At 43.4% G+C, this 20,453-nt stretch overlaps 1 long non-coding RNA gene across 1 annotated transcript in view; it reads right to left on the reverse strand.

Annotated features, from left to right (window-relative positions):
• LOC123743248 (uncharacterized) overlaps positions 1-15,481 on the reverse strand; it is a 53,991-nt gene extending 38,510 nt beyond the window's left edge. Inside the window, exon 1 of the long non-coding RNA XR_006770056.1 lies at positions 15,267-15,481. This is a non-coding gene — a long non-coding RNA (uncharacterized lncRNA). The remainder of the gene's footprint in view (positions 1-15,266) is intronic.
• Positions 15,482-20,453: the final 4,972 nt, after the last annotated feature.

Below are 20,453 nucleotides of genomic sequence, written 5' to 3' on the forward strand. Positions count from 1 at the left end.
CTAGCCAGATGGCCACAGCGATATAACTAGCTAGCAAGATGACAGAGAAACTATTTAATTCACTCTCCATAACCGCATACAGCCCATAGATACATTTTAGTTAGCTGGGTCATTCCTACTGTGCAGTGCCTTTTGGACCTCATAACCTTTGGGGAAAAAGTATATCTTTAAAAAGAAAAACATATTGGTCAAGCGAGGGCATTTACATTTTTTTGGGTGCATTTTCCAACCTGTTAGGTGCATAATCCTAACAGGGTGGAACCTAACAGGTTAGACTTTTGGAGCCTAAATTAGCCATAGCTCTGTGAGTGAGCAAGATTGAGCTAGCATAATAGTGAAAACTTTAAACTTCCCTTTCAAGTATTTAAATCTCCCTTTCAAACATATTTACATTTTCTCTATAATGTAGCCTAACAAGGTGGAGATTTATGAGATTTACAGACTAACAACATGAAACATGGAAAAATAGATTAAACTGAGTGTTTATATTTATTTATCTTTGCACCATTGTTTTCCCACCAAAGAAATGATGACACTTCCTGAATGTGGTGTCACTGGGTGCATTAGTAAATTCACTCTGGAGTGCCAGAGCGCGCTCAGAGTGTGCTCTGGGCGTTTGTAAATTCAGAGCGTTGTCATATTTTCCGTTCATAAATTCAAAGCGTTTCGCTCTCGGGGCGTTCAGAGCGCACATTGGACGCTCTGGCCCAGGAGTAGGGTTGATCCGAGCTTTCTGACCACACAATGGCAGTCAAGCACCCAAGCTAACTGGCTAAGTTTGGCTAGCTTGCTAGCTACTTCCAGACATAAATGAAAGAACACCTCACTCTGACCATTTTACTCATCCTAGCAGAGCATGTTATCTAGAGCATTGGTGACTGTAACTGTGCTGCTGGAAACTTTTTAAATACGCTTTTTTGCCGACGTTTACTGACACCGGCCATATTCAATGGGTGTTGAGCATTTGTAAATTCATCAGTTATTCTGCGCTCTGGCATACTCAGACGAGAGTTCTCTGAAATCGGAGTAGATAGCCAGAGCGAACTTACGAATTTGACCATTGTAGGAAGGGGTTGTTTTCTTAAATGGAGAATTACAACAAACTAACAGGATGGAAAATTAAATAATAACAATTAAAAAACATTGATGAGAGAGAATTTAACTAGCACTATTTTTTTTATTTAACTAGGCAAGTCAGTTAAAAACAAATTCTTATTTACAATGACGGCCAACCCTGGCCAATTGTGCACCGCCCTATCGTACTCCCAATCACAGCCAGATGTGATGCAGCCTGGATTTGAACCAGGAACTGTAGTGACACTTCTTGCACTGAGATGCAGTGCCTTAGACCACTGCACCACTCGGGAGCCCACTATAAAGTTATAAAGAAAGATTTAAAATATTGTATTATTTTGTGGCTTATATTTCTTGATGAATAACATCCGGGGACATGGCAAAAACGCTTACATCCACTGACAAAAAGTTAAGGTAAAGGATACCTGACCTTGTATTTAAAGCCTTTTGGAATCCACATTTTACACTAAATAAGAAGAGATATTTCCTGGGGACTGAAAAATCACTGCACAGTAGGAATGTCCCAGTAGGAATGTCCCAGCTGGCTAACGTTAGCTAAATGGTTAGCATGATTCGCTAGCTAGCTGTTCTGCTAGCTAGCTGTTGTGCTAGCTAGGTAAAATAAAAACAGTGCATTGACTCTCAGCAGCTAGCTACAGCTGATTCATGGAAACAAATCCATGATTTAATTATGATCTTAGTAGCCAAATATCTAGCTTGGTAAAGCATTTAGTGTTGTGTGCATTGTGCTGCACTTTCCACCCCATCCATGTGTGTGACAGCTTTGCTCATTTAGCAAGCAAATGTTAGCTAACTAATAAGCTAGTGCACGTTATCAAACCTTACCAAAAAAGCCTGCAAGCACAAAATTCCTCAGCTAGACGTAAAAGATGTAAAGACTTGCTTTCTAAAAAAAAAAGTTGTAGACTGATGCAGCTTTATTGTTTTATTTAGAATAATTTTGATGAAAAGGTGGTTTATTTCCCTTTTTCTTGTCACTCCTGTCGGCTCCTCCACGTGAAAGTTTGTGCTTTCTGATTAGCTCAAAGTCAAGTTGTCGGCCGCTGCAGAGCATTGCGATTCTACAAGTAGAAACGGCAGGTTCGTCGGTACGCAGTAGGTACGTCTGTTCTGGCAAGAGAAGGAACGGCCTTCTACTGTGATAAGTACCTATCGGCAGTCTATCGTCCAGTCTATCGGCTGTCAAATTCTCGGTGTGTTTCATGCTTTACACACCTTCTGTGCATTTTGTTTCTACTGAAAGGGAAAATCTGCAGTTCAAACTATGACAAAGCGGATTACCCCTCAACTGTTTTGGTAATCGACTGAGGGATTGAGCTGGAGAAATGAAACCACTCTCAAATTCATAGAAAGTGTTATGAATGCAAGGACTGACCATCCAGGGTATCAAAAGTATAGTTTTGAAGCTGTACAGTGTTTGTTTACGATCACATTGTTTACAAACAATGGACTAAAACAAGCTTATATTTTAGGTTCTAATGGACTACAACAGTTGAACTAAGCTCATGAGGCATTTAAGTTATATTATTCAAGAATTAATGGGTACATACAGTACATCATTCATTCATTTAAAAGTACAAACAATGGATGTAGCAACAACAGTTTCTCCAAACATACAAATCATCTTTATGTTTCCTCTTTCTTGTCTAATGTCATAAAGTAGCCTCCTTGACATATGTATATGCAGTGTGCATTGGCATCTGCACCAAATGAAGACTACTCATTAAGTGGTGATATAGTAATGCTTGATTCATCCAAAATGAATGCAGCTCCTCTCCTTCCAAGGGTTAATGGAACACACACAGATAACAGAGAAAAGGAAAGACAAAAGCTTCATCCAGTACAGAATAATCAAATTACAATTATGATTGAATTACATTAATTACTTTCCCTCTTCCCCCTACACACACACACACACACACACACACACACACACACACACACACACACACACACACACACACACACACACACACACACACACACACACACACACACACAAAACCCCATCTGTCTAATAAGGGCAGACGCAAGCCCAAATTGAAGCGTATGCTATCATCATTGAAGATGATTAAACATTTATGTCAAATTTGGCTCTATTCCCAGCTCGACTTTACTTCCAGATCTTTGCATGTTTCTCGTCATTTAATGTGAAGGCACAAAAGGATCATTATCTTGCATCAAATGAAAGCCAGTGTAGGCTGCACCAATAAACTAGTCCATGAGTGGCTGCTAAAGATAATTAACCATGTTGTGCCAACCAACATACCTCTGACTCTATACGCAGGGTCACACAAATGGAGAGAGAGAGAGAGAGAAAGAGAGAAAGGAGAGAGAGAGGGAGGGAGAGGGAAAAGAGAAAGGGAGGGGGGTGGAGAGGAGGAATAAATAGCGGGCCAAACTCGTTTTCCGCTTGATGGGTTAGCTGCAGAGAATGCGCCTCCACTAGGTGAATGATTAAGGGGGGAGAAACCTTTGCTACTCTGCCATTATGTACTTCAAAGGCAGGTTAAATGAAAAGCAAATGTGTTGCCCTGCTGCTCAAATACCTAAAATGTTTTAGCAGGTGCAAGCAATAAAGAGGTGGGCAGTGACAGCAGTGCAGTGGCTGCACCTTGCTTGGGAAAGCCTCCAGGAAATGTTGACTGGTGTCCTGTGACTTCCACGTTTCTGTTCAATGTTCTCACCACTCTGACTGACCTTTGGATAGACTCTGGTGAAAAGGCAGTTAAAGGTCCAACGCAGCCGTTTTTATCTCAATATCAAATCCTTTCTGGGTAAAAATTAAGTACTGTGATTGTTCTCAATTAAAATGGTCAAAAATAAACAAAAATACCTTTCTTAGCAAAAAGCTATTTCTCAAGCAAGAATTCTGCTAGGACTGTCTGTGAGTGGGGAGGGAAAAACTGAAAGCTAGCTGTTATTGGCGGAGAGGTTATGAACTCTCTATCTTATTGGTCTATTAACTCGTGATGTCACCAGGCAGGCCAAAACTCCATCCCACCAAAGCAGGCAGAAATTTCAGACAGTCTTCTCAAGCAGCGCTTACACTGAAAGAGCATTATCATCATTTTCACAATTTCAAAGTATTACTCTGACGGCATAGTGTGGAAACTGGAAATATATATAAAACACAGAAAAATCACATTTTTGACTGCACTAAGCCTTGAAAAGGACATTCAGCAGTTATTTTATATTTTTTTACCTTTATTTAACTAGACCAAGTCAGTTAAGAACAAATTCTTATTTACAATGACAGCCTAGAAACAGTGGGTTAACTGCCTTGTTCAGGGGCAGAACGACAGATTTTTACCTTGTCAGCTCAGGGATTCAATCTAGCACCCTTTTGGATACTGGCCCAACACTCTAACCGCTAGGCTACCTGACGCCCCGCTACCTAAATTGTTGTTAATGATATGTGCCCATTGATTCTTAAAGAATATAACTTATGAATGCTTTATGAGCTTAATCCAACTGTCGTACCCCATCAGAACCCAAAATATAAGCTTGTTTTATTCCAATGTTTGTAAACAATTTTTTTTTAAACAAATACTACAGCCTCAAAACAAGGTTAAAACAATAATTTTGATATCATGGATGGTTAATCCCTGCATCCATATCTCTGTCAATGAACTTGACAGTGGTTACATTTCCTTTACCCCATCCCTCAGCCTTTTACCGAAACAGGGACGAGGAATCGCTGTTATTGCTGTTATTCTTACAAGGGGTGCCTTGTAAGAATTCGCTGACAAGTAGGTAAACCACCACTTCCCTCCGAATTAGTGGCCCAGCATCGTCCGGGTTTGGCCAGGGTAGGCCGTCATTGTAAATAAACATTTGTTCTTAACTGACTTGCCTAGATAAATAAAACATTTCAAAATGTAAATGACGAACGTGCAATAATTGGAAAACAAATTGACGATCTACGATTAAGACTATCCTACCAACGGGACATAAAAAATTGTAATATCTTATGTTTCACCAAGACGTAGCTGAACAATGACAAAGATAATATAGAGCTGGCTGGCTTCTCCGTGCATCGGCAGGACAGAGCAGCTACATCTGGTAAAATGAGAGGCGGGGGTGTGTGTCATTTGTCAATAACTGCCGGTGCACGATATCTAATATTAATTAAGTATTGAGGTATTGCTCACCTGAGGTAGAATACCTCATGATAAGCACTAGACAGCACTATCTCCCAAGAGAGTTCTCATCTATATTATTCGTAGCCGTCTACTTACCACCACAAACAGATGCTCGCATACAAAGCTCTCCCTCACCCTCCATTTGGCAAATCTGACCATAATTCTATTCTCCTGATTCCTGCTTACAAGCAAAAACTAAAGCAGGAAGTACCAGTGACTCGCTCAATACGGAAGTGGTCAGATGACGTGGATGCTAAGCTACAGTACTGTTTTGCTAACACAGACTGAAATATGTTCCGGGATTCATCCAATAGCCTTGAGGAGTATACCATCTCAGTCTTCGGCTTCATCAATAAGTGCAATGACGGCATCATCCCCACAGTGACCGTACGTACACTTCCCAACCAAAAGCCATGGATTACAGGCAACATCCACACCGAGCTAAAGGCTTGAGCTTCCGCTTTCAAGGGGCGGGACACTAATCTGGACGGTTATAAGAAATCCCGCTATGCCCTCAGACGAACCATCAAGCAGTTAAAGCGCCAATACAGGACTAAGATTGAATCCTACTACACCGGCTCTGACACTCGTCAGATGTAGCAGGGCTTGAAAAATAGTACGGACTACAAAGGGAAACCCAGCCGCGAGCTGCCCAGTGACGCGAGCCTACCAGATTGAGCTAAATGCATTTTATGCTCGCTTTGAGGCAAGCAACATTGAAGCATGCATGAGAGCATCAGCTGTTCCGGATGACTGTGTGATCCCGCTCTCCATAGCCGATGTGAGCAAGACCTTTAAACAGGTCAAAATTCACAAAACCGCAGGGGCCAGATGGATTACCAGGATGTGTACTCAAAGCATGCATGGACCAAGTGGCAAGTGTCTTCACCTACATTTCAACCTCTCCCTGACTGAGTCTGTAACACCTACATGTTTCAAACAGTCCACCATAGTCCCTGTGCTCATGAAAGTGAAGGTAACCTGCCTAAATGATTACCGCCCCATAGCATTCACGTCGGTAGCCATGAAGTGCTTTGAAAGGCTGGTCATGGCTCACATCAACACCATTATGTCGGAAACCCTAGATCCACTTCAATTCGCATACCGCCCCAACATATCCACAGATGACGCAATCTCAATCGCACTCCACACTGCCCTTTCCCACCTTGACAAAAGGAACACCTATGTGAGAATGCTGTTCAAATGTTTTTGGTCACATACTCATGGTTAGCAGTGTAGCGAAATGCTTCTAAAAAAATGCTTAATTGACTACAGCTCAGCGTTCAACACCATAGCGCCCACAAAGCTCATCACTAAACTAAGGACCTTAGGACTAAATACCTCCCTCTGCAACTGAATCCTGGACTTGCTAACGGACCACCCACAGGTGGTAAGAGTAGGCAACAACATATCTGCCACGCTGCTCCTCAACACTGTGGCCCCTCAGGTGTCACGCCCTGACCTGAGAGAGAGGGTTTGTTTCTCTATGTGGTTAGGTCAGGGTGTGGGGTGGGCAGACGTTACAGAAGATCCCACCACCAAAGGACCAAGCAGCGTGGGCCGATGGACTGGACATGGGAGGACATCCTGGATGGCAAAGGATCCTGGACGTGGGAGGAGATCCAGGCCGGAAGGGATCACCTCCCATGGGAACAGGTGGAAGCAGCGAGGGAGGTACAGCGACGAGATCAACAGGCAAGGCAACAACGGAAGGGGGGCACACGGGTAGATTGGCTAAGGCGGTTTTAAGACCTGAGCCAACTCCCCGTGCTTACCGTGGGGAGCGAGTGACCGAGCAAGCACCGTGTTATGCGGTGATGCGCACTGTGTCGCCAGTGCGCAATCACAGCCCGGCGCGCTCGGTGCAAGCTCCTCACCGTTGCCGTGCTAGAGTTGGCCGTCAGCCAGGAAGAAGTGCGCCGGCTCAGTGTATCTGGTCTCCAGTGCGTCTCTACGGCCAAGGTTATCCTGCGCCTGCTCTACGCACGGTACCCCCCGTTCACCAGCGCAGCACAGTCCGTCCTGTACCAGCGCCCCACCCTTGCTGGGCTACAGTGACCATCCAGCCAGGACGGGGTGTGCCAGCCCTGAGCTCCAGACCTCCGGTGCGCCTCCACGGCCCATTGTGCCCTGTGCCTGCTCTGCGCACCCAGTCTCCTGTGAGTCTCCCCAGTCCGGTGAGACCGGTTCCAGCTCCACGTAGGAGGCCTCCAGCGATGCTCCCCAGTCCGGAGCCTCCAGCGACGCTCCCCAGTCCAGAGCCTCCAGCGAAACTCCCCAGTCCGGAGCCTATAGCGACGCTCCCCAGCCCGGAGCCTCCAGCGACGTTCCTCAGCCCGGAGCCTCCAGCGTCGCTCCTCAGCCCAGAGCCTCAAGCGACGCTCCTCAGCCCGGAGCCTCCAGCGACGCTCTCCAGTCCGGAGCCTCCAGCGACGCTTTCCAGCCCCGAGTCTTCAGCGACGGTCTGCAGCCCCGAGTCTTCAGCGACGGTCTGCAGCCCTGAGTCTTCAGTGACGGTCTGCAGCCCCGAGTCTTCAGCAACGGTCTGCAGCCCCGAGTCTTCAGCGGCGGCCTGCAGCCCAGAGTCTTCAGCGGCGTTCGGCAGTTCAGAGCCTCCGGCGCTGATCCACGGTCTGGTTCCTCCGGCGACACAGAAGCGGGGGGATCAGCGGGCGGTGTGGGGGCTACGCCCCGAATCAGAGCCGCCGCCAAGTATAGATGCCCACCCGAACCCTCCCCTATAGGTTCAGGTTTGCGGGGCGTAGCCCCCACACCGCCCGCTGATCAGTGGATTCCCCATTGGATCTGAAAACACCAGCAAGGATAAGCACCCCAAAGTATGCATGTAAATGAGTTTGGTCCATCTCCTTCCATCTCTCTCCAAAAACACACCTTCCCTCCAAATTAGTGCAGTCCAGAATGATTTTCTGTATGGTGTCTGAACAGTTTCTGAACAGTTCAAAAGAAGACTTTATGTCCTCACATGAGTAACCGCCATTCTCATTGGTCCTGGTTGCATCCTTATCATATTGGCAGCAATGCGATGTGGCTCATTCCTTTGGCAAGAAGACCATTACATTTCACAATTTTTTGACATCCATATTTCTCCTCCTGCAGGCTGCTGATGAGCTGGTCCTGGGGCTGGCTGCTAACTGGCTGGTCCTGGGGCTGGCTGAGGGTTAATCTCATCCTCTTTTTCCCACTCACTGTCAGACTCCGAATTGACAGAGACATGATCCTCATATTTTGAAAATTCTTCATCTTCCAAAGTGGAAGAGGCTCCTTCCACACTAGCTTCTCTCTCTGCAAAGATTATTTGTAAGGCCCTCTGAGAAGAGGGCCTTTCCTGTAGCTCAGTTGGTAGAGCATGGTGTTTGCAATGCCAGGGTTGTGGGTTCGATTCCCACGGGGGGCCAGCACAGAAAAAAAATGTATGAAATGAAATTTATGCATTCACTACTGTAAGTCGCTCTGGATAAGAGCGTCTGCTAAATGACTAAAATGTAAATGTAAGAGATTATTATTGCCATACTGATTGATTGTGGTAAGGAGCCAAACATGCAAAGCTATTTATTTGTTGTGTCCCTCCCCCAATTTGCACATGGCTGGGGTAGAGTGTGGGAAAATACAGAATTTTTTACAATGTATCAAAATAATGAACTGTAATTACATTGTGCAGGTTCCCGCAAGACATTGTGTAGTTTCACACACTTCAAAGGGTAAAGAGTGCGAGAAAAGCGGGACACGGGCAGACAGGCAGGGAGACAGACAGGTTCTTGGTTCTATGTTGAAACAGCAGGCCCAGGGAGGAGGAAGACAGAGTGAAGGCACACAGTAAACCTTTTTGTTTCATTTTTACTTGTTTTCACCTACACACACACTTTTCCACACTTTTATTACCCTCAGGTCCAGTGGATCCGAACACCACACATGTAATAAAAATGTGTAGGGGGGTGCACAGTGTGCACTCAATGAAAATGTGTTATTTTACATATTCATCACAGAAAATGAGCCAAGGCCAATGAGTCTCAGGTTTGAAAAATAATTAATCGAATCATTTTTCTTTTAGTAAACATTGAAAATGGGTCCCACAGACCCGAACACCACACAAGGGTTAAGTTTGCTGACAACACAACAGTGGTAGGCCTGATCACCGACAACGATGAGACAGCCTATAGGGAGGAGGTCAGAAACCTGGGAGTGTGGTGCCAGTACAACAACCTCTCCCTCAATGTGAGCAAAACAAAGGAACTGATCGTGGACTATAGAAAAAGGAGGGTCGAACAGGCCCCAATTAACATCGAAGGGGCTGAAGTGGAGCGGGTCGAGAGTTTCAAGTTCCTTGGTGTCCACATCCCCAACGAACTATCATGGCCCAAAGACAGTTGTGAAGAGGGCACAACAACACCTTTCCCCCCTCAAAGATTTGGCATGGGTCCCCAGATCCTCAAAAAGTTATACATTTGCACCATCGAAAGCATCCTGACCGGTTGCATCACCTCCAACTGCTCGGTATCTGACAGTAAGGCGCTACAGAGGGTAGTGCGTATGGCCCAGTACATCACTAGGGCCAAGCTCCCTGACATCCAGGACCTATATACTAGGTGGTGTCAGAGGAAGCCCCAAAAAATTGTCAAAGACTCCAGTCACCCAAGTCATAGACTGTTCTCTCTGCTACCGCACAGCAAGCGGTACCGGAGCGCCAAGTCTAGGACCAAAAGGCGGGACAGTTGTAAATCATGCAGCGCCTTGTGTCAAGATCGCAGATTTTAGAGAAACAACAAATGTTGCTACATATAAGTGTCTTATATTCTTGTTAATATAACTGCACTGTCCAATTTACAGTAGCTATTACTGCGAAGACATGCCATGCTATTGTTTGAGGTGAGCTCCAAACAACAAAACACTTTTGTCAATGCGATAGGTTTGATAAATTCACCTCTGAAGGTGAAATGTGTACTTACATTCCGAAATCTTGCTCTGATTTATCATCCAAAGGATCCCAGAGATAACATGAAGTGTCGTTTGTTAAATAAAATCATTTTTCATATCCTAAAAAGGTCCATATAGCATGCACGATCAATTTTGTATTTCCACTCGTTCAATTTGCAAAGAAAGGAATCTGTGAAAATCTAACCCTAAACGTTGTTTCAACCAGTCAAATCACATTCGTATGTATTCCTCAGAGATCCTAGAACGTAACCAGACTTCACTATATCATTAGGAGTGTAGTATATCCTATAGGACACCATATTTGGTCAGAGAGCAACGCCTTCATGGCACGCCGATGACGCGGGCAGTCTTCACTTGAACAGCTCTAACTTTGTCAAATAAGCACCAAAGCTAAATAGCCAATGATCTGGGCTTTACGGGAACTTATAATATGGCTACTAATACTGGAAAAGCTAAATCAAAGTCCATGTATACAGATTTGACGATATTCTTGAAGAGAAAATGTATATGAATGCAAATGTCTCCTTCACGATTGCCTAAATGTACCTGGGTGACTTTATTTAACTAGGCGAGTGAGTTAAGAACAAACTCTTATTTTCAATGATGGCCTAGGAACAGTGGATTAATTGCCTTGTTCAGGGGCAGAATGACAGATTTTTACCTTGTCAGCACAGAAATCTGATCTTGCAACCCTTTGGTTAATAGTCCAAAGCTCTAACCACTAGGCTACCTGCCACCCCACTTAACACTAAATGTCATGTAGTTCACTCATACTTCAAGTTATCAGTCTGAAACTTTGCACATACACTGCTCCCATCTGGTGGACACCATCGGAATTACAACCAGAGTGATGGCTAGAACTGGGACCTTTCTGTTGCATTTCAAAGATGGTGGTAGAAAAAAAAAACGCTTGTTTTTTCTTTGTATTTTCTTCTACCAAATCTATTGTGTTATATTCTCCTACATTCAATTCAGATTTCCACAAAGTTCAAAAGTGCTTCCTTTCAAATGGTACCAAGAATATGCATATCCTTGCTTCAGGGCCTGAGCTATAGGCAATTATGTATTTGTTTTGTGTTATTTTTTAAATATTTTTATTTTTTTCACTTTAGTTTATTTAGTAAATATTTAACTCTATTTCTTGAACTGCATTGTTGGTTATGGGCTTGTAAGTAAGCATTTCACGGTAATGTCTACACTTGTTGTATTTGACACGTGACAAATAACATTTGATTTGATTTTCTTTGATTTACTGCTGATTGCCATGTTAAGTGAGGCAGCAAGACAAGTGTTCCATGTTATCTTTTATGATCAAACCAGATTTAACCAGATTCAACCTTGCTAAATTCAACCTACTTTTTTTTAGAAACAGCGATCAATATTATTTTCATTTTATTAAGTGAAATTCCACATTTGAAATCTTGACAATATGTAATGTTTTTTTTTCTTGGAAAGTGAAATGCGTCTAACTTTTTCACTGTAATATCAAATAGGATTTAATATGAATTACATAGATTTTTTTAAAGTGACATACTGCATAAATGAACCTAGCAGTTCACCAACAGTTGTCACTGTTTCTCAAGTCTAGCACAAATCCTCCAAGTCCATTTTAGTTCACCTGTTCCATATCAGCATTGTTCATTACATTATCACACCATTACTGTTTTTTACAATCGCTAACATCCTTTTGTCTAATCTGTAGTCACATTTTCAAAACTCTAAACACTATTAGCACAACATCCATCTGTTGTGAACCACACCATTAAAACAATTTGTGTTTTTTTTCACAGAACATGCAGCCAATTAACAAGTTTCTAAAATGCTTACATTTTCTTTACATACAAGCTTACCCAATACCAAAATTATGGATCTTTCTTGTCTTATTTACAAATGCTTGCACACAGCATGGCGGAAATGAAGACTTAATATTCAAAACCTTAAATATAGTATAAAGCCTCTAATTCTGCAACAACAGCAGCTCAAAAGCTATATTGAAACAGCTGATAAGCATTTTCGAATGAACAGATCATTGAAACATTGAGAAAGAGCTGATTTACTGTAAGTTGTGTAAAATAGACCAACCACAGCTGATTCCAATCTTAAATCGGCGACATAGCCAGGTGTTGAAGTTCTTTCAATTACATGGACATACACAGTGAAAAGGGACTCTGGATTGATTTTGTTCAATGTGGATACAGAACAACACAAAATATGTCTGGACAAGGGAGAGGAATAGTTGGACCAGGGAGAGGAGCAGTTGGACCAGGCAGAGGAGTAGTTGGACCAGGCAGAGGAGTAGCTGGACCAGGGAGAGGAGTAGTTGGACAAGGGAGAGGAATAGTTGGACCAGGGAGAGGAGCAGTTGGACCAGGGAGAGGAGTAGTTGGACCATGCAGAGGAGTAGCTGGACCAGGGAGAGGAGTAGTTGGACCAGGGAGAGGAGTAGTTGGACCAGGCAGAGGAGTAGTTGGTCCAGGCAGAGGAGTAGCTGGACCAGGCAGAGGAGTAGCTGGACCAGGCAGAGGAGTAGTTGGACCAGGACAAGGGAGAAGGAGAGGTAGGGGGAGAGGAGTAAGAATGCATGGTGATGTTCAAAGGAGAGTAAGAGCTGTTGTCACTGATGAAATAAGAGCCACCATCATAGACCATGTTATAAACCATGGTCTATCACTGAGAGAGGCTGGTGAAAGAGTCCAGCCTAATACCATGTTCTATCACTGAGAGAGACTAGTGAAAGAGTCCAGACTAATCTCAGACGGTCAACCGTGGCTTCCATTATCCAGCATTTTCAACAAACCAACCGGTAAGTAATGTATTTCACAAGGGCTTCTTCTATCATTACTGTTGCTATGTCCCACAGTAACTGTAGGCCACCAGTCCAAATGCAAATACATGTGTTGTATTTTTGTTCCTCTAAAGGACGCAACATCTTCCTCCCTCTGGGGGAAGAGGAATGCTCCTCAGTGAAGACCAAGAGCATGCCATTGTAGGATTGGTCATTGCTGACAATGCAATAAAACTGAGAGAAATTCAGATTATAATTGTAGAGGACAACCTGGTATTTCACAATGTGGAAAGCATCAGCCTGACTACCATTGCTCAGACTCTGACCAAACACAGAGTTGGAATGAAACAGTTGTACAGTTGTGAGCGGGTCAGGGAACTCCAGCACCAATAAGTCCAGGTATGGTGTCTATCCAATATGTCTTGTTCTATAGTGAGTTTTACACTATGCTACTCTACATGTTAACATGGGTTACAGTACATACAGTAGGACATACTGAAAAGCATTTACACATACTGTGTTTGATTTCTTTCAGAGAGTCATGAAGTTGGAAGCTATTCAGACACCACATGAAATCGTTTATGTAGACGAGGAAGGGTTTAACCTGGCAAAAACACATCGGCGGGGAAGAAACGTCATCAGGAGAAGGGCCACCGTTGATGTGCCAGGTCAGAGAGGAGCAAATATCACAATGTGTACTACAATCTCGAGTGCTGGTTTGGTCCTGCAGAAATGCCAGATGGGTCCCTACAACACTGAGCTCCTTCTTTTGTTTTTAGATGACCTCCACCAACAACTGGTGCCAGAAGCAGAAAGGGAACAGGTGGGATGAAACATGAGGATATTTGTGATTGCATGGGAAAATGTAACATTCCACCATTCATATGCAATCACAAACTGGTTTGCAGCACATCCAAGAACGGTTTCCCTTTTCCTCCCCCCCTACTCGTCTTTCCTCAATCCCATTGAGGAATTGTTTCCTGCCTGGAGGTGGAAAGTGTATGATCAACGGCCACATGACCAAATGTCCCTCCTGAATGCAATGGATGCCGGCTGCAGAGACATCTCAGCTGAAGACTGCCATAAGGCATGCCAAGCGTTTCCATCCAAGGTGCATAGCGAGAGACGACATAAGATGTGATGTGGTTGAGAACATGTGGCCAAATACTGAAGATCGTATAGATTCAAAAAGGACTGTGCATTTTTTTTTTTTCCTTCTGTGCCTTTTTTTTTTACTGTAATTGTGTTTTATTTTTACACATTTGGAACCAAAGGCCATGTATGCTAGATTTTTTGTTGATCATTGGCAGGAATTTCATGTTGCTAATAAAGCTTTTACTGCAGCAATTCTGTCAATTGCTATTTTTTTCAACTGTACATTCTATAAAGTAAAGATGACTCATTCACTTTTAGATAGTATGTTGCCAAAAATGCACATAAACAACACTCAACCAAAAACATTTAGAGTGGTTTACAGTAAAAGGAAACTGAATTATAAAAAAAACTATGGCTTTCATATTGTCTATTGTATGCAGGTAGAACTTAAACATGAAAAGTAATGCAGTTTTTGTAATGCCATCAACTGTTAGTATTTTGAAAGTCGTTGTGCTATGATTGACTATATGTTCCTCTTGGACAGAAAATATGTGCTAGTGTTTTGACAGAATGATTAGATATTGAGTCGGGTTTGCCATGTTTTGATCGAGTTAGTGTATGTAGAGAAAGTTTTTCAGCATTTTGAAATGTAGAGGTGGTATTTAATGAACAAAATGTGGTTTTGAGCAGAAAATTAACTATTTGGCCAATTGTGTGATGTAGGTGTGTTGCTGTTTTAAGAGTTTAGAAAAAGTATCTTAAGTATAGGTAAACGCTTGTTAGCAATTGTAAGAAACTGTAATGCTAATTAGTGATAAAGCTCAGTACAGTCTCACAAAATCTTGTCACGTCATAGATGTCCAAACAACACATTTGTATGCATCAAGTCAGGAGACCACTTTCGTGTTCCAGAACGTTTAAAAAGCACATTACCAGAGGTCCATTGATGTGGATGGCTAAATCTATTTCAGTCTCAGTCCTTCACATACAGTACATTCCATACACATTAACTTTAGTAGTAACCGGTGCACTGACATCTCCTTGCAAAGATGACAAAAGTCCAAAAGTCTGACAAACAAACCTTTCCCTTGCAATGTATGCCGCAGCAAATTAGAGTAAAGTTTACTCACTGCATCTATCTGCATATGATGAATAAGAGGAGGTGGATGCTGCTGAGTTTGCTCTTTGTTTACCTTTCCTTCATTCCCTTCCTCTTAGTCTATCTGCCATTTGTAAATCCACATCCGTGCAGTGCAGGTGTTGATTAATCCTCTCGACATTTCCCCCAGACATTCTTTCACTCTTATTGACATTCTTACTGCCACCAAGCGAGCACAGGGAAAATAAAGAGTTGCCCTGGTATTTTGGAAGCTCCTCTGTAGTCCAACTTACACGGGCTAGCTGCTGTGATGGCTTACATTATGGCGTTTATGGGCTGGGGTGTGTGTGTGTGTGTGTGTGTGTGTGTGTGTGTGTGTGTGTGTGTGTGTGTGTGTGTGTGTGTGTGTGTGTGTGTGTGTGTGTGTGTGTGTGTGTGTGTGCGCATACAGTACCAGTCAAAAGTTTGGACACCTCTACACATTCAAGGGTTTTTCTTTATTTTTACTATTTTCTACGTTATAGAATAATAGTGAAGACATCAAAACTATTAAATAACACATATGGAATCATGTAGTAACCAAAAAAGTGTTAAACAAATCAAAATATATTTTATATTTGAGATTTTTCAAAGTAGCCATCCTTTCCCTTGATGACAGCTTTGCACACTCTTGGTATTCTCTCAATCAGATTCACCTCGAATGCTTTTCCAACTGTCTTGAAGGAGTTCCCACATATGCTGAGCACTTGTTGGCTGCTTTTCCTTCACTCTGCGGTCCAACTAATCCCAAACCATCTCAATTGGGTTGAGGTCGGGTGATTGTGGAGGCCAGGTCATCTAATGCAGCACTCCATCACTCTCCTTAGTCAAATAGCCCTTACACAGCCTGGAGTTGTGTTTTGGGTCATTGTCCTGTTGAAAAACAAATTATAGTCCCACTAAGCGCAAACCAGATGGGATGGCGTGTCGGTGCAGAATGCTGTGGTAGCCATGTTGGTTAAATGTGCCTTAAATTCTAAATAAATCACAGACAGTGTCACCAGCAAAGCACCCCCACACCATCACACCTCCTCCTCCATGCTTCACGGTGGGAACCACACAAGTAGAGATCATCCGTTCGGCTACTCTGCGTCTCACAAAGACAGGGCGGTTGGAACCAAAAATCTCAGATTTGGACTCATCAGACCAAAGGACAGATTTCCACCGGTCTAATGTCCATTGTTCATGTGCCTTGGCCCAAGCAAGTCTCTTCTTCCGATTGGTGTCCTTTAGTAGTGGTTTCTTTGCAGCAATTCGGCCATGGAGGCCTGATTCACGCAGTCTCCTCTGAACAGTTGATGTTGAGATGTGTCTGGTACTTGAACTCTGTGAAGCATTTATTTGGGCTGCAATCTGAGGTGCAGTTAAGTCCAATGAACTTATCTTCTGCAGCAGAGGTAACTCTGCGTCTTCCTTTCCTGTGGCGGTCCTCATGAGAGCCAGTTTCATCATAGCTGTAACGGTCGTCGTGAACACAGGACCAAAACGCAGCGGGAATATGAATGCTCATCTTTTTTAATATTGAGAAAATGTAACACTTACAAAATAAACAAAACAACGACTACACAGTTCCATAAGGCAAAGTAGCTATACGGAAAACATCTACCCACAAAACCCAAAGGAAAAACAGGCTGCCTAAGTATGACTCCCAATCAGCAACAACGATATACAGCTGTTCCTGATTGAGAGTCATACCCGGCCGAAACAAAGAAATCCCAAACATAGAAACCCGGACATAGAATGCCCACCCAAATCACACCCTGACCAAACCTAAATAGAGACATAAAAAGGCTCTCTCAGGTCAGGGCGTGACAATAGCTCTTTATGGTTTTTACAACTGCATTTGAAGAAACTTTTAAAGTTCTTGACATTTTCCGGATTGACTGACCGTGTCTTAAAGTAATGATGGACAAGTATTTCTCTTTGCTTATTTCAGCTGTTCTTGCCATAATATGGACTTGGTCTTTTACCAAATAGGGCTATCTTCTGTATACCACCCCTACCTTGTCATAACACAACTGATTGGCTCAAACACATTAAGAAGGAAAGAAATTCCACAAATTAACTTTTAACAAGGCACACCTGTTAATTGAAATGCACTCCTGGTGACTACCTCATGAATCTGGTTGAGAGTATGCCAAGAATGTGCAAAGCTGTAATCAAGGCAAAGGGTGGCTACTTTGAAGAATCTCAAATATAAAATGTATTTTGACTTGTTTAACAATTTTTTGGTTACTACATGATGTGTTATTTCATAGTTTTGATGTCTTCACTATTATTCTACAATGTAGAAATGAGTAAAAATAAAGAAAATCCCTTGAATGAGTAGATGTGTCCAAACCTTTGACTGGTACTGTATGTGTGTGTGTACGGGGGATTGGGGGTGGCTGCTATCTCCTGCACAATGGGATAGTAAAATACCTTCCCCTGTCTGGCTTAGCCACATGCCAATCTCGACATTAACTCTTTACACTTTTACAGCATGTCTGTCAGACATGATCCAGCATCACTACATCTGCCTGGTGAGAAAATCAATCTGTGTCTTTGCCGAACCAGCATCCTCACACACCCATACCCAATGCTACCTTACCATTGTTTGTGCAAAAGATGACTGTACAGACCTGCTGAGCTACAGGGCTTAAACATTACAAGTACACCTTGAGTACTTTTAGAGTTACTTTATTTTGTATGCAACATAAGAGGTCATAACTGTGGACGTACAATATTTGTGAATCGTCTCTGAAATCCCACTATGTGTAGGTGTATGGGATTGCTATGTACATGGGATGGATGTTTGTGTTTGTATGTGTGGCACTGGCACAGCAGTATCGAGCAGCAATGTGTGCTGCCGTTGTGACTTTACTGTGACTGTGATACGCCTGACTGTGGTTGACTCCACTAAGGAGCTGAAATGAATTTCATGGTGGCAGTTCAGCCACAGATAAAGGTTTCTGTTCATTAAAAAATAAATAAGTGAAAGGGGGAAGAAAATGATATGTCAACACGTATTTTATGTAAGGCTTTTTTTTCTGTCTCATTACAATTTCAGAGCGGTGTTTTTCCCCCCCAAATTCAGATGGAACATTGTGCTCCAACTAATCAAACTAAAAGTTTGATCGTATTTTGTAATGGGTGCTTTGAACTTCTGAGAACTCCCTGACGCACAACAGATGCATGTACGTACGTGTACACACACACACACACACACACACACACACACACACACACACACACACACACACACACACACACACACACACACACACACACACACACACACACACTGTGTGCGGAGTACTTCAGACTATTCTTTCATGTTATTTACAGTGCCTTCAGAAAGTATTCACACCCCTTGACCTTGTCCACACAGCCTGAATTTAAATTTGATCACATTTAGATTTTGTGTCACTGGTCTACACACAATACCTCATAATGTCAAAGTGGAATTATGTTTTGAGAATCTTTTACAAATGAATTCCAAATGAAAAGCTGAAATGTCTCGAGTCAATAAGTATTCAACCCCTTTGTTATGGCAAGCCTAAATAAGTTCAGGAGTAAACATTTACTTACTAAGTCACAGTTGTATGGACTCACTCTGTGTGCAGTAATAGTGTTTACAATGATTTCTGAATGACTACCACATCTCTGTACCCCCCACACACAATTATCTGTAAGGTCCCTCAGTCGAGCAATGCATTTCAAGCACAGATTCAACCACAAAGACCAGGGAGGCCTCGGCAAGGGCACCTATGGGTAGATGGGTAAAAAAAGCAGACATTGAATAGACCTTTAAGCATGGTGAAGTTATTACACTTTGGATGGTGTATCAATACACCCAGTTACTACAAAGACACAGGTGTCTTTCCTATCTCAGTTGCCGGAGAGTAAGGAAATTGTTTATGGATTTCACCATGAGACCAAAGGTGACTATCAAACAGTTTAATGGCTGTGATAGGAGAAAACTGATGACGGATCAACAACTTTGTAGTTGCTCCACAATACTAACCTAAATGACAGAGTGAAAAGAAGGAAGCCTGTACAGAATAAAAAATATTCCAAAACATGAATCCTGTTTGCAATAAGGCACTAAAGTAAAACTGCCAAAAATGTAACAAAGAAATGAACTTTATGTCCTGAATACAAAGCGTTATTATGTTTGGTGTCACGTGTGCTCCCTCTCCGGCCTCTAGGTCACCAGGCTGCTTGTTATGGCGCACACCTGTCACCATCGTTATGCTCAGCTGGACTCCATCACTTCCCTGATTACCTTCCCTATATATGTCCCTCCCTTTGGTTTCTTCCTCAGGCATCATTGTTTCTGTTTCAGTTTCCTGTCTGTGTGTTGTTCGTGTTTCTTGGTTTGTAATATGTTTCATTTATTTATTAAAACACTCACTCCCTGAACTTGCTTCCCGACTCGCAGCGCACATCATTACAGAATGACGCCTCAACAAAGGAAAGCATTAGGGAGTGTTTTTTTTTCTTTCGGTGGGAATGACGTCGGGTCCGGGAGCAGCTACAGGCTCTCATACCTCCGACAGATCGCCAGGCTCCCCTGCCTCCGCCGGTTCGTCAGGCTCTCATGCCTCAGCCGGATCGCCAGGCTCCCCTGCTACAGCTGGCTCGTCGGGCTTTCATGCCTTCACCGGATCACCAGGCTCCCCTGCTTCCCCCGGCTCGTCAGGCTCTAATGCCTCAGCCGGATCGCTATGCTCCCCTGCCTCAGCCGGTCTGTCAGGTTCCCACAACCCAGCAGGCGACAGGTTCCTGCGCATCAGCAGGGGTGATCGGTCTGCTCCTGATCCCTGGGATCGTCCCATTGGTTGGCGTCCTACGGCTGGAGCCGAACGCGTCGGGGAGGGGATACCGTCACGTGTGCTCTCTCCGGTGCTCTAGGTCGCCATGCTCCCGCGTCTCAGTCGGACTGACAGGTTTCCCGTGCCTCAGCAGAGGTGGCCGGTCCACTCCTGATCCCCAGGATTGTCAGTTTGGTCAGCGTCCTGCGGCTGGAGCCGCGCATCAGAGAGGGGGTACTGTCACGTGTGCTCCCTTTCCGGTCTATAGGTCACCAGGCTGCTCGTTATGCCGCACACCTGTCACCATCGTTATGCTCAGCTGGACTCCATCTCTTTCCTGATTACCTTCCCAATATATGTCACTCCCTTTGCTTTCTTCCCCAGGCGTCATTGTTTCTGTTTCAGTTTCTTGTCTGTGCATTGTTCGTGTTTCTTGTTTTGTATTA

Source organism: Salmo salar, chromosome ssa01 (genome assembly GCF_905237065.1).
Source record: "Salmo salar chromosome ssa01, Ssal_v3.1, whole genome shotgun sequence".
NCBI classification, from domain to species: domain Eukaryota; kingdom Metazoa; phylum Chordata; class Actinopteri; order Salmoniformes; family Salmonidae; genus Salmo; species Salmo salar.